The sequence below is a fragment of the Chinchilla lanigera genome, unplaced genomic scaffold (assembly GCF_000276665.1).
Source record: "Chinchilla lanigera isolate Chin_1 unplaced genomic scaffold, ChiLan1.0 scaffold00036, whole genome shotgun sequence".
NCBI classification, from domain to species: domain Eukaryota; kingdom Metazoa; phylum Chordata; class Mammalia; order Rodentia; family Chinchillidae; genus Chinchilla; species Chinchilla lanigera.
In genome coordinates, this window is record NW_004955437.1 from 14,631,547 (window position 1) to 14,641,405 (window position 9,859).

Consider the following 9,859-nt stretch of genomic DNA (forward strand, 5'->3'; position numbering starts at 1 on the left):
GAATGCCAATGGCCACTTCCCCACGACCGCAAGATGTGTGTGGGCTGCTCCAAGAGCTCCCTCTTGCTGACCATGGTGGCTGCTGCCAGAGTTCTGCGATTTGCTGGGTGACTTCCTCAAACAATAAGCACAGCTGGGCCCCAGCAGGCCGAACAGCCGATGGCGAGCACAGAGGAGGGCAACAGGCCACAGCATGCAATCACCAGAACCGCTTGGCTGCTTCCTGTACGTCCACCAGCAGCGGAGGCTTTCGCTCAGGGCCTGAGCGCAGGCCTGCAGAGCAGCCAGCAGGCAGGCGGTCCAAGGGGCAACCTGTATGGAGCTACCAGAGGGCACCAAAACCAAGGGTCCAGACAGATGATATAGGCTTCCTACAGTAGAATTGTGCCCGCCCGTCTGGGCCCTAGCTGGTACAGATGGCTAAATTCTGCTTGCCCGGTATTTCTACATCCCCTAGTTGACTGCTCCAACACACAGATTAGCTTGTTCAGCGCTGTGTCACTTGCACCCAGTATAACTCTACAGTCACCCTGGGGACTCCAGTAGGAGTCCGAAAAGTGGGGTCAACATCATGTGAAGATACTCAAGTTGATTTCACAGAACTGCCCAAATGTGGAGGTTTCTTCTGCCTCCTGGTCATGGATTGCACTTATTCTAACTGGGTGGAAGCTTTCCCTTGCCAAATTGAAAAGGCCCCCAAACTGATGCACAGCTACCACAAGAGGTCATTCCCCATTAGAGTCTCCCTTTGAGCGTGGGGTCTGACAGTGGACCCACCTTCATGATATCAGTAGTTCAAGGGCTAGTGAGATCATTGGAAATTAACTGGAATCTACATGCGGGCTTACCAGCCCCAGAGCTTGAGAAAAAAAAATTTTTTTTAAATAAATAGGACCCTAAAGACAGGGCTAAGAAAACTTGGCCAGGAGGCGTGATTCAGCTGGGTCCAGGCCTTGGCCATCGTGGTCCTCTGGACACGATGCACGTCTCCTAACACAGGCTGTTCCCCTTATGAGATTTTGTACACCAGGCCTCCTCCCATCCTAAGAAGGCTGGCTCACCCAGTAAGAGTAGTAGGGAAATCTTCCATAAAAAAACAACTGAGCTGGGAAAGGTCTCTAACATAGCTGCTTGGACATTAGACAGAGTCCCCATTAACATACCTAGCTCCTTATACCCCTTCTCTCCTGGATACTTAATCTGGATAGAAGACTGGCATCAGAAGAGCTTCAAGCCAAGGTAGAAGGGGCCGCTAACAATCATTTTGACCACCCCTACAGCAGTCTGAGGGAGGGAATCCCCAAGCGGATCCACCACACTTGGATGAAAAGGGCAGCAACTCCACAGTGGAGCTGCTCCAGAAATCCCCACTGTGACACCAAAATCATCCTGCCCTGGCGGAGACCCTCACTGGGCCAAAGGATGCTGACTGTGACCTCGGGAACCTGGATGAGAGGCAACAGCCCTGCCCTAGTCACGTGGGAGGCTGACTAGTCTGCAAATGGAGGAAGCCTGAGGTCACAGTTCTCTGGAGGACACTTTCCTTCCAGACTGTCTGTAATGAACTGTCAACCCTGTGTCTTTTAACTGCACTTGGGTCTCTAACCTTGTTCTTTCCCATAGCCCTCACTGAGACTGCTTTAGCTGATTGGAAATGCAGCGAAAGGCTTTTGCTGGCCTTGACTTTCCTCTTATGGATAAGATGGTTAGCTGGTATCATCTACTTTTACTAGGAGTCCCCACTTTTTCATGCCAAAAATTGTATATGCACAGGGTACTCTGTCAGGGACAAATGGTGGCTGTCATCCCTGTTAGCGTGTCACCCAGACAAAAAACTCAGTTAAGACTGTTGTGCTCTTTCATACCCATTATATTTGTGATGAATAGACTCAGTTTGACTGCATAGAAGATCCACAAACCAATGGACAGTGCCCCCGCCCCTCTGCTTCAACCCTGAGACCAAGACCACTTAGAAATTTTGAACTCTAGATAGTAAATTGTTGGGGAGATAAGCTAGGACCCCTGATAAGACTGAGAGGACAAAACCTAAAACATTAGTGACCATGTGGTTTTATGCCTATACAGCTAGGATGCCCCTTAATCCCCCTGCTTTTATTCACCTCACGACTTGCGGGGACCTGACTTGGGAAAGGGAGTATAAAATGGTGAAAAAAGAAAACTAAAGACACCCACTTAGCCCAGTTCCCAGACTTGAGCCCCAAACAACAAAAACATTACTGTCTTCATCCGTTGGTCAGTCCCAAGCGGCTATATTGGCTATGTGGGAATAGAGCCTATGTTCAACTCCCAGCTAACTGGGCAGGAAGTTACATCTTTGGCACTGTCCAACAGTCCTTCCTTCTGCCCTTATGCCAATGAGAATTGTTGGGCTACCCTCTATACCCTTGCTCGCATGAGAAAAGGAGTATAACCATAGGTAATTAAAAGATGATAAATTGCCACCAAAAAATAATCTAATACTATTATTGGCTGCCATCTGGGCCAAATATAAGATGTGGGGATATCAAACTCCCATTCATATGTTAAATAATTAGACTACAAGCTGTAGCAGAAATTATAACCAATGAAACTACTCGTGTGCTGAATCTCTTAGCTAACCAACAGACAAAAATTCAAAATTCAGTACATCAAAATAGATGAGCACCAGACTACCTACTAGGTAGGTAGGAGGAGTTGGCCAGAAGTTTAATTTAACCAATATTGTTGCCTTCAAACAGATGCTCAAGGACACATAATAGAAACAGTCACTCAGCGGATGGGAGAGTTATAGACCAAGTACCAGTCCAGACATAAAGAAGGTAAAATCAGGAAGAAATATTTGGAGGGTGGTTTTCAACTTTACGAGGTTTTAAAACCATGGTGAGAGGATTCATTACTATCGTGGGAATTTACTTGGTTATCCCGTCTGTTACCAGTGACAATGCTGGTCTTAAACTCTGTGATAAAAACTACCATAGATCGGAAAACCACCTTCTGTTTTATGTGGGCTAAAGGATATCAGTCTATAAAAGACTATGTAAACGTGGATATTGATCAGACAGAGTATGATGAGAAAAGTTAACGTAGAAGGGAGGGTCTTCACAGAGCCTCAAAGCGGGGAATGAGAGACGAACCTACCTCCTGTGGTAAAATTGGGCAACTACAAGTACAGCTGAGCTCCCTGAGGCAAAGGGTGCTTCCGACCTCGGCCACCCACGGGCACAGCTATAGTGTAATGTCGGCAGAGCATAATGGACTTGGAAAGTTCTGGCAGAACTCTCTGCCCTCCGTTTTTCACTGTTCACCCCGCAACTGCTGTGTCACTCCTGCTTCTGTAACCACGCCTGACAACAGCTCGCCAACACGAAGTTGCCCCGTAAAATAAGAACGGTGTAAAAATAAAAGCCAGACCCTATTTGGGGCTGTCAGATGGGCACTAGTCTCCCGTGGGACACTGGCAAATAAAAATGCCCTTTTTCTCCTACGCCATGCCTGGGTGGCTTTGTTTGGCATCCTGCTTATCTCCTGCTTCAAAACAAGCATGAGCAGGAGGGAGCAGAGCCTGAGCATAAACTCAAAATCAAGGTGCACAGGCTGGTGTTGCAGGTGAGCCCTGAGAGGGAGCTGCTCAGGACAGGACCCTGGCCAGCTGGGCTCCTCCACTGGTTCTCAGGCCTGCAGGGTCGCCACCTTTACCTTGACGACCACCCTTTCTTTCACCGGCTTTCACTGTCCAGAATGGTCTCTGGTCTCTTAATCTTCCCTGCTTCAGCGCTATTGTGTGTGATCTGTCCCTCCTGCCATCAGGAGACAGGCATATACGATATGGGTGCACAGCGTAAAGCAGGGTGAGGCGGATGTCTATGCCTCGCTGAGGAGAGGACCCTGCCTCTCCCTGAGAAGCCCTCGAGGGCCCCACTGGCTCAATCTCATCTTCTCTGTGAAGCAAGCACTGGCTCAACATGGAGTTCACTAATCATTTCCTGGCTTTTCTGTATAATTGGACCCCCAGTGTAGGGATCTTCAGTGTATTGCGCAGTCTGGAAAACACGGCACCAGGCACCCGCTTAGCAACGGGGGCAAGACATAGCATTGCCACTGCCGGGTGAAGTCTGCCTGGGAGGTCTGGGGTCAAGGTGGACCTTGCCTTCCCTGAGAATTTACAGGAGCCCTTTCTGGGGGAGCTCGTGCCTCGGGAGAACTACGTCAGTAACACACACCAGATGCGTGGGCGTTTCTCGGCCCTGTCCCAGTTTGTTGAATGACTATAAATTTGTGAGCTAGGTTGGGTTTGTCAGCCTTCTTTGGCTGAGCACTCAAGATTCCCTTGGTCGTCAGTGAGCCAGGAAATCACAAGCTCTTTGACTCCATCCTTAATAACTCTTCTCACACTCGAGTCACACAGCACCCTTCACGGTGTAGGTTATAGCATGGCTAAGAGAGGGCTTGCAGCGGCTGCAAGAGTTGAAGAGGCAGAAGCAAAAGCCAAGACGGAGCCTGCAGAAATTTGTCATCACAAGTGGCCGGATAAAGATTACAGGCCAGTGCGCCTTAGTTCTTTTTATTCCCCTTCCCTTTCTCTTCCCTTCCCTTCCCTCTGCCTCTGGATCCCCTTCTCCTGTGCAAAAGATCTTCCTTTTTCCATGTGTCTGTTTTTTGAAATTGTTTATACTTTGGGTTTCTCATATAAGAGAAACCATGTGATGAACATTATGGTCTCAGGTTGCATCCATTTTCCTACAAATGCCTGAAGTTTATCCTTCTTCATGGAAGAGCACTACTCCATTGTGTATAAATCCTACATTTTAAGTACATGCTTACCCCCGAGATAAATGTAAACATTATGTATTGCAAACATGTACTAATAAAAAAGTGGAAAAATACAAACAAAAAATTTTTTTAAGTGAAGAACCAAATGAAGTGGAACCAGTCCTACAGAAAGAGCAACAGATGGTCAGTCCAGCCGGAGGGAAAAGCTAATGGAACCTGGACCTGGGAAACAAAGGCCTGTGTGGTACAGGGCACTTTCCAATACAGATGAAATGTGAGCCATGTGATTTTTAACTTGCTAGCAGCGTCACTGAATAAAAAATAAGTGAAAAAAGATTACAGAGCAGGTGGACACAGAGCTCTTCCAGTGAGGCAGGGTGGGGCTGACTGAGTGTACAGAATTGGTTTAGAGCCAATTCTGGTGGGGGGAGCAGCAGGCCGAGCAAGCCGAGCCGCAGAGGTGGGGACAGAGAGCCGGGGTGCAGGGCTGTCACCTGACAGTGTAGTCGCCAGGGTCTGACAAGATGCCAGGTGGATGTGCTGTCGCTGCTGCCACCCTCACCCTGGGTTTGGTGCCTCCTTTATGTGATCCAGGCGAGGGCTGCATCACTTGTGGGTTCCCCCCCAGGTCTGCTTCTCTTGGGTGTCGTTAGGCACGTCTTGTCACATGTGCCCCTGATATAACTTGAGCAGCGTACAGGTAGCCATTTTTTATTAGCACCATTTATCAGTTTATGGCCTGGGATTGTGCTGCACGGTGGGGGGGTCGTGTTTTTTTTTTTTCCCCCCCGAGAAGTTTTGGGTGCCCAGCATCTGGTGGTTATGTATGTGTACATATGATTCGCCAAGACATTCTGACTCAGCATTTATACTCCCAGTGGAGAAAACTGCTGTTTTGTAAAATGGAGTCACTCAGGCCAAGGCACAGTCGGAGAATGGCGACTAAACGCGACCCAGAGTAACTCATGCATTAGTACTCGAGGGCTTGGGCGAATCCTGGGAGTACCAGGGCCTGCACAGGCCCGCAGACGGCACCGCCATCCACAGACCAGATTCAGGACGCGTGGCAGGAATTTGGGTAGAGTTCAGCCAGCTGCTTTTACACTCTGGATTTCTGAGGTAGGTCAGAGTTTTGCACTTCCATGAGGTGAAGACACAGCTGATCTGGAGAGCAGGGTGTGTCTCCTCATGCCGGGACAAAAAACCTAGTGGACGTAAGACTGGACCAGGGTCACCTTGACATGGTGCTGCCCTTAACTACGCCGCAGGAAGTCTGCTGGAGGCTGTCCTCGTGTCTCCCGTCCCTGCTCCAAGTCAGACTTGTTGCTTTCTAAATCTGGAGCCAGCTTTTCTCGGTCTCTCACCTCCGCTTTCCTGGGAATTTTCCTGGCTTCTTTGACTTTTCCCTTCTCTCCTTGGGTGGGAGTCTTATTTTTGAGAGGACAAAGGGTTAGCCCCATCTGAATATTTTCTCCACAGAAAGGCGACTGGGTTTCCTTGCTCCTAGGATGGCTTTCAGGAAAAATCTGGGTTTAAAAAAAAAAAGTACTAATGTGTATGTCTGTGTTATGCGTCTGGGCTAGGAGGCTGGGAGCAGACAGAAGCCCTGAGAGCCACCCCAAAAAGGATTGTGTGAGCAACTGAGGGCCTTTTTCCTGCTGCTTTCCTGATCTCAGTCACAAGAAGTTGCCAGAGCTCTTTTCTTATGCCATATTATCCATGGAGATAGAAGAAAACTTGTCATTTTAGGCACCTTCTTGCAGAAGCTCTCTTCTCCGAGGGGTAAATCAGCAAGCTGCCTTATCTGCCCCTACTCACGCGAGGGCCTGACAGGCAGAGGTGCCGAGCTCTAAGAGACTGTGCCGGTGGGTAGGGCAGGGGGCCCCCTGCAGGCTGGGGGCTGGGTGAGACCCGGATTGTGTGGCTGGCAATTGAGATGCACCTCTAAATTATAATTCTAAAGTATACTTTCTAAACAGTTTTTTTCTCTTCATGTACTTTCTAAAACTGGGTTTTTCATGACACTCTAAATAATCTATTATTTCTCAGGGCTATCGGGTCTGGACTAAGCAAGTCGTTTTCCAGGAAGCTGCTGCTTAAGGTAATCTTCATTTGTGATAAATCCCATTGCTTATTTAAAAGCAAGGTTCTTAGAACTGACTCTCACCGGTGCATGGTACCCAGAGATCAGAGGGCAAGTTATTTCACGTTGAAACCCAAATAACTGGCCTTTAAAAATAGAGAGATGGAACCAGTCCAAATGGCTCCAAGCCATCTTGGGAAGGAGTCCCATCTGAAGGGAGAACATCTCCAGGCCCCACAATATCCCCATCAATCAGAGAAGGAGGGCCCAGGAACTGAAGAATAAGATAGTATTCTTCTCCGTGTCAAAGGAGTGCTAGAGCCAGACTGGTGTCCAGACTGATTCCTATAACACTGGGATCGCTTTCCTTATGCCTGTACTGGGTGGATTGTATAATACTCTCAATCTTGCTGGTTACCACTGATAACCCTGCTATTTTATAACAAGACTTGACATTTCATGGGCACAAAGACAGCTCAGGAGTTATCAGTAGGAAAATGTATTCTTGATGTATTTATCAGCATTGCTGGAGCCACAGAGAGGGTAATTGTCAATGTCGATCAGATCTGAAGAGGACTAGGCCTGTGGGCTGCCTGGCCATAAGCAAGAGCTGGCCAGCTCTGATAGTTGGTTGTCGTGCTAGTTCCCGGGGAAGGAACTGGCTGAGCAAGTGAAGAGTGAGGCTGCGTATGTGCAGGTGACTGCACCCAGTACAAGTAGGGGTGCCCAGATCAATGTGTGCATGGGATGATTGCACTCCCTGTGACATGTAGCCATCTCTGGGCACAGGGGAGAGGCTGAGAAGGCTTTCAGGAACCTGGACTCAGGTGCCACCCGACACGCTGCACAAATTCAAACCTTATCTGAAAGTTTTCCCAGCATTTTGAGGTCAGTGGAAAAAGAAACACACATCATATGTTGAAGTCAAAGCAAACATCAGGAGCTAAAGCAGACGACAGACATCAAGATTTAAAACCATACTGCTTTGCTTACAGGGTGGAGCCTAGGACTGGGCAAGATATCCTTAGTGCCCTCAAGCTGATTAACATAATCAGGACAGCACCAGTTAACAGTAAAGAAAATGAAAGAGCCAGGTATGGTGGCCTGTCATCCCAGGAGGATGTCCTGACATCCCATAGGAGGCTGAGGCAGGAAGATCTCTGCAAGTTTGAGGCCAGCTTGGACTGCATAGTGAGTTCAAGGCCAGCCTGAACTACACAGCAAGATCCTGTCACACACACACACAAAAAGCCAGAGGCTCATGCTGTCATACTAGGAATGAGTGAAGAGTATTTCTCAGCTCTTGTGGCTTCACTTATTGCAGGCTGCCGATGAAGGACCAGGTGGAAGCCTGTCTTCTCTGTCACATACCTGTGATGGGTGGACGGAGGAGTGAACAGTGGATTTCAGGAGTGAGTGGGCAGAACTGGAGAGCCTCCTTGCTTTAGCAGATGCTCTCTCGGGGAGGATTTGGCAGTTTGGTGATTGCAGAATACCTTTTCGCCCTCCCTGGCTCCACCACTGCTGCTCTTTTTACCTTCATGGTCTTGCTGGGCTGCAGCTTGCTGCTTCCTTTCTTGCCTCACTACTGAATGGGTTTTCCTTCCACCCCCAAGCTGTCTGCATTAGTGAGCTCTGTCATTTTTCACGGTAGGTATGTTTTCAGACATAATTTCCAAGCAGCACATATCTCTTTTTTTGAAATCTTTGTTGACCTATCTCTTCTTTAACTTTTTGCTGTGGCTGCCTCCTCTTAATAAAGCTTCTGCATTGGCCCAGGCTCTGAGGAACCCTGCTGCACTACAGCTGTCTTGTCATCAGTTCAGACTGGGGAGTTCACTTGAGATTCAGGCAGCCTGAAGAAAAGACCAAGAATTGTAAAAAGGTCTAAACATGCCTTTATTTTCAGTCACTTGGCCTAGCCGTGTGCACTCTCGTGACAGTCTTCAGGCCTCTGGCATGCTCATTCTTGAAGCACCCTGCAGGTGCTTAGTCTCCCCCTACAGCCCTCACGGCAATCTGCATTTATGTCAAAATATACAATAGTGGAATGACCTTGGTGACGTAAGTTATTTACACCGCCAGCATCAGCCTTGGCCACAGAAGTTATTTACAATGGAGCACTGTTGACACAGAACTCGCTGCCTCCCAGATCCCTTCCCTTTACAGCCTGAACCAAGTGTCGCCACCTTGCTCTTCCGTGTTCCCCTACACACAGCATTTCGCATCTTCATTCTTTTTCACAGAGCACAGAGTACAGGAGTGGTAACTCCGTGAAGTTACTCCTGGGGAGGCCATGAAGGTGTTCAGAGCAGAAACAGGGCAGAGGCCAAACAAATAGCCTGGAGGCAGGAAGGTACTCTCAGTCAGGTGGGCATGAGGATTCAAAGCCCGTTCCATGGGAGCCCTTGCCTCTGGCAAAGGAGGTGCAACCAAATGCTGATCAGCCCCTCGGAGAAGATAGAGACGCGTGCATGTACATGTGCCTGTGTGTGTGTGCATGTGCGCACGTACACAGGCAAGCAGGAATCCTTGGGGCTATGTGACCTATTAGCACTTCCTGTTTGTTTTTCATTCTGTTCTCATTTTTGAGAATAGGGAATATGGCTAGAAAAATAATGTAACGGTTCATGGAGAGCTAGACATGAGGCCCTGTTCTGCCCCTGTGGGATGGGTGTGGAGTGGTCCACCATGGAAGACGCAGCCTCTGACCTGGCCGCTGCAGAGTGATTTCCTATGCTTTTACAGGAGGCGGAGAGAATTGGCTGGAGTTCAGCAAGGGAGAGTGTCCTGGTGGCACATCTGGTTCCCTTGATATTTCTCCGATGTGATGTGAGCCTGGTGTGTTGGGGAAGATCTCCAAACCAAAGGAGGAGCTCCCAGCAGGAAAGGTACCAACTGTATGGATTGTGTCTAGGTGTCCTTCCAAAGGAGGCATGTGAGTGGGGCTTTTCTGAGGTGACTGGATCTAGAGTGTATGATGCTGCGATGAAGGGCGCATGATTA